Raw genomic sequence first — 6000 nt, 5'->3', positions numbered from 1 at the left:
AACTCCTAGAAACAATAGACTCGTATAGTAAAGTTGCAGTTTATAAAATCAATACCCAAAAGTCCATGGCTTTCCTATACGCAAACAGTGAGAGAGAAGAAAGCAACATGAAAAAAACAATCCCATTCACAATTGTGCCCCAGAAAATCAAGTACCTAGGAATCAGCTTAACTAAGGAAGTAAAGGACCTGTACAAAGAAAACTACAAAACGCTACTTCAGGAAATAAAAGAGGACATGAGGAAATGGAAAGATATCCCCTGCTCATGGGTCGGGAGACTTAACATTGTCAAAATGGTAATACTACCAAAAGCATTGTATAAATTCAATGCAATCCCTATAAGGATACCCATGACATTCTTCAAAGAAATGGAGCAAACACTCTTGAAATTTATATGGAACAATAAGCCCCCACGAATAGCTAAAGCAATTCTTGGGAAAAAGAAAATGGGAGGAATCAACCTCCCGAACTTCAAACTGTACTACAAAGCAGTAATAATTAAAACAGCATGGTACTGGAACAAAGGCAGAACTGCAGACCAATGGAACAGGGTTGAATACACTGACATCTCTCCTCAATCATATGCTCATCTAATCTTTGATAAAGGTGCAAGTAATGTGAAGTGGAGTAAGGAAAGCCTCTTTAATAAATTGTGTTGGCATCACTGGACGGCTACATGCAAAAAAATAGGCTCAGAACTCTGCCTAACACCATGTACAAAAGTAAGATCAAAATGGATTAAAGACCTCAACATCAGACCCGAAACCATAAGGTACATTGAAGATAAAGTTGGCAAAACCCTCCATGACATTGAAGCTAATGGTATCTTCAAAGATGCCACGCCACTGGCCGAGCAAGTGAAAACAGAGATAGATAAATGGGACTATCTTAAACTAAGAAGCTTCTGCACCTCCAAAGAAACAGTGACCAAAATACAAAGACAGTCTACAGAATGGGAAAGGATATTCACCGAATACACATCTGACAAGGGGTTGATATCCAGGATATACAAAATACTGGTTAAACTCCACAAGAAGAAAACATCCAACCCCATCCAAAAATGGGGCAATGAAATGAACAGAAACTTTCTCAAAGAAGAAATCCGAATGGCAAAAAAGCACATGAGAAAATGCTCTACATCATTAATCATCAGGGAGATGCAGATCAAAACCACAATGAGATACCATCTCACACCTCAGAGACTGGCCCACATCCAAAAGAACAAAAGCAACCGATGCTGGCGTGGATGTGGCGAGAAAGGGACACTCCTTCACTGTTGGTGGGAATGTCCACTGGTTCAGCCCTTCTGGAAAACAGTATGGACGATTCTCAGAAAATTAGAAATTGAGCTCCCATTTGACCCAGCAATACCACTCCTGGGAATATATCCCAGAGAGGCAAAAATGTATAGTCGAAGTGACATCTGCACTTGTTTGTTCATTGCAGCGCTCTTTACAATAGCCAGAAACTGGAAGAAACCTGAATGCCCAAGAACAGATGACTGGTTAAAGAAACTTTGGTACATCTACACAATGGAGTACTATGTAGCTCTTAGAAAAGATGAAGTCATGAAATTTACATACAAGTGGTACAATATGGAAAGTATCATGCTAAGCGAAATGAGTCAGAAAGAGAGGGATAGACATAGAAAGATTGCATTCATCTGGGGGATATAAAGTAACAAAGTATGAGATTAATACCCAAGAATAGCTGAGATCAGCACCAGGAGGATTACTCCATAACTTAGAGGCCAGCCAGGTATCCTAGAGGAAAGGGCAGTTCAGATAGAGAAGGGAGCACCAAATAAAGTATGTTTGGAGGATCCTCCCAGGAGGGGAGATGCATGTCGAAAGTAGAGTATGGACTGAACATGTTTGCCACTCAATGCCTCTTTTGCAGACCACAACACCCAAAAGGAGAGAGAGAACACAGGGGATTGCCCTGCCACAGAGACAGGGGGGATGGGGGGATGGGGGTGGGAGGGATATTATCCATGGTGGTGGAAAATGGGCACTGGTGGAGGGATGGGTATCTGATCATTGTATAATTGAAAAAAAAAAAGTTTAAAAGATATTAGAATTTTGTGCTGGAATTCCAGAGCAGATTCAGTCCTTCTTACTGAAGACAAAAAAGTGAGCCACTTTACATTCAAGCATCTAGAAATAGCCCCTTTGGCTTTAGTGGCTTTTGAATATGGAAAATTAGGTGAAAAATATGGGAAGTGACAACAATTATTTTTTTTCAGACTATGTTGCTAACTTGCCCAGTATATGTTCTTTTTGTTTGTTTGATTTGATTGTTTTGCTCTTTGGGTCACACCCGGCAATACTCAGGGACTACTCCTGACTATTACACTTGGAAATCACTCCTTGCATTGCTTGGGGGACCATATGGGATGCTGGTAATTGAACTGGGTCGGCCATGTGCAAGGCAAATGTCCTACCCGCTGTGCTATCACTCCAGCCCCACCCAGTATATGCTATTATTGAGATCGTATAAATACTTGTTCATTATGTTGAACTTTATGTATGATCCCATAATTCCTACCACTGAACCACCCATGCTGGAGCGATAGCACAGCGGTAGGACGTTTGCCTTGCATGCAGCCAACATGGCCTACGCGAGTTCAATCCCTCCGCCCCTCTTGGAGAGCCCAGCAAGCTACCGAGAGTATCTCGCCCACATGGCAGAGCCTGGCAAGCCGCCCGTGATGTATTCGATATGCCCAACACAGTAACAACAAAAACTCCAATGGAGACGTTACTGGGCCCTCTCTGAGCAAATCGATGAACAACGGGAGGGCCTTTACCTTTACCTTTACTCATAATCCCTAATATGAAGTGAACTATTGGAAAGAGTAATACAAGATCTTTAATTGTGGGCATTGTATGCCCTTTGGACATCTATAGAACTGGCTTAATAATTTTGAAAGAGTGCTGCAAAATATAGTTTTGTTATGTTAATGAGATAATGATTAACAACTTGTGTCCAAACTTCTTGAGGGATCAGGCTGTGTTAAGTTTGGTAAAACAAGGTTAAACCTGTGAGATGTGATTATAAGGAGTATAGATCAAACTGGATTTTTATCTAAAGATCTCCTTATATCTTTAAATTATATCAGCAGAATTGTTCTAGCATCTTTTTGGCAAGATCTATGAAAATATATTAGGGATTAGATGGATGGTCTGGACTCCTGTTACAGTTCACTTAGATAATTAGATGAAAAATCAAGGTTTTTAGGGGACTAAATTAATTAAATATGACATTGTTAAACTGTATATTCTATCTCTACAGATTTTTTTTTAAATTTTGTTGAATCACCGTGAGATAGTTACAAGCTTTCATGTTTGGATTACAATCACACAATGATCAAACACCCATCCCTCCACTAGTGCACATTCCCTACCACCAATTTCCCCTGCATACTCACCTCTTTCCTACCCACCCCCTGTCTCCATGGAAGATAATATTCCCCACACTCTCTCTATACTTTGGGGCAGTATGGTTTGCAATGCAGACACAGAGTTATCATGTTTGGTCCTTTATCTACTTTCAGCACACACCTCCCATCCCGACTGATTCCTCAAGCCATCATTTTCTTAGTAATCCCTTCTCTATTCCAGCTGCCTTCTCCCCTTTGCTCATGAGGCAGGCTTCCAGCAATGGAGCAATCTATCTGTCCTTTGTATCTACTATCTTTAGGTGTCAGCTTCATGTTATGTTGTTTTATACTCCACAAATGAGTGCAGTCCTATGTCTGTCCCTCTATTTCTGACTCATTTCACTCAGCATGATACTCTCTATGTCTATCCATTTATAAGCAAATTTCATGACTTCATCTCTTCTAACAGCTGCATAGTATTCCATTGTGTAGATGCACCAAAGTTTCTTTAACCAGTCATCTGTTCTAGGGCACTTGGGTGTGTTGTTTCCAGATTTTGGCTAATGCTTTTTTTGAGAGGACCCATAGAAAATGGGTAAACTACATCTATGGTAAGAGTGGACAGCTTGTTTTTCTCTTCTTAACCTCTTTAACATATTTAATCCTCTGTGGCAATATTATTTTGCTTAGATCTAGTAAAATGGGATATCTTACTGAAAGATTGTAAAGTTGTTTATTTGTTACTCTATTAATAGAGTAATAAAGTGCCACTTGTATACTTGGAAACCTCAAGGGGAGCACTATGAACATCAATACCCAAAGTAGCAGGTGGGATTTACAGATCCCTAAACATTTGTCATCTTGAATTGAGCTTCAGTTGCTACAAGATTGGCCTTAAATCCTAATACCCCCCAAATATGGGTTTCATCAAGTGACCCCCGGCCAGTGTTGTGCCACTCTGGCTACAACATGGGAGAGCCTAAGAGCTCAAAAGGCACATTGGTACGAGGCCAATGTCTTAGAGAGACAGCCACTAATCAGAAGAGAATGGCGGAAGTGGAGTCTGCATCACCTTCAAGACCCAGAAGAAGGACCCTTTGGGGTTATGCAAACTGAAATAGACTAGTCTGAGGCCTGCAATTGGAAAATACAACCCAAATACTTCATGAGAAAAGCCATCTTGTAACTTAAACTAATGTTAAAAGTTACTATTTCAGTTTTTACTGTGCCAATGCAAAATAAAGATGTTTATTAGAGACAAATAATCCACTGTTGATTGTAAAGGTGGAGAGAAAACCATGCTTCATTTCAGAGACATGGTTTTGGTGTTAAAAACCCATATTCTTGGTCCATGGAGGGAAATAAAACTCCCAGTTAGAATCCAGAGTAAAATCAGCCACACCCTTTAAGGCACACAATGGGTTTGGTTTAGGAACTTAGGCTCTGTTTAAAGTTATTTTTAGTGGGGTCTTGTTAATCTGTAATTGCTTTATCAGAAAAGATCCCCTCAAAAGGACAAGAATACGCTCTAATAACTTTCAGTCTCTGTCTGTGTTCTGTTTTTTTCTTAAGAAATGTTTAACAGAAATGAATGAATAAATAAAATGTGTTCTATGATAAAGAAATATCCATGCCCTTGTCCCATTTTCTAAGTAACATGACAAGGAAGACAGGCAGGCCAAGCGCAGAAAATGGGCTGCCAGAAAGAGAATCATCAATATGAAATGTCACAAAGATGGCCTAGGTGATGCTTGATAATCCGAAGGACCTAGGCTGAGCTGTGTAAGTTGTATGACTGGACACCAGAAGATAACCTTCTCGACATCCTCTCCCCTATCTTCATGGCTGTGTTTCAACTCCAGGCCCTAAAAGCACCCTCTATACTGAGGATACAGTTAGTCTTTGAGCTCCAAATATTACAGTCAGGCCCTAGATGTGAAATCATTTCAGTCTTTCCTATATGTACTTTGCTTGGAAGGAAACATTGAGTCTTTCTGATCATTAATGTGAAACCACGAATACAGACAACTGAGGCATAGTATTAGAGACCTCCAGGCATCCCTCTTCTAAGACTCCCTGATTCCATGAGTCCCCTATATGAGTGATATCCCAAAAGTCAGCACGAAGAAGTCAGATAGATTTGATGCCCCATTTCCTGATGACAGTCAGGGCTTCATTTCTGATAGGGAGGAATGAAAAAGGAAGCCTCAGTTTACCCTTTCCAACAAGAGGGGAGCCTACAGTTTTCCCCTTACCAGCAATTCCATTTCTCTCCATTGACAGACCACACCTCATCCTCAAGGTGCTATCTATCATTCCTGGAGTTCCTCAGGACCCTATTCTCCTGTCCCAGAACTAGGAGCCACGAGACTAAGATAATGAACAATACCCAAGGCAGGTAGGTGACCAGAAAGACAAACCAGCCCCACCACCCTGGAGATTCCCTGCATTCTCTGTAACTCAAAGACCCTGTTTTCCTATTTTTAAAAAAATCTCACAAAAAGAGCCATAGTTAACTTAGTCCTATACTCAGCTCCTCCCCACCTGGGGAGTTCCTCTTCTTTTCTCTTCTACTTCCCAACTCTGAGTTTGAGCATCTTTATTATTCAATATTTTCA

This window comes from Sorex fumeus, unplaced genomic scaffold (genome assembly GCF_029834395.1).
Source record: "Sorex fumeus unplaced genomic scaffold, SorFum_2.1 ptg000039l, whole genome shotgun sequence".
Lineage (NCBI taxonomy): Eukaryota > Metazoa > Chordata > Mammalia > Eulipotyphla > Soricidae > Sorex > Sorex fumeus.
Note: the sequence above shows the minus strand (reverse complement) of the source record.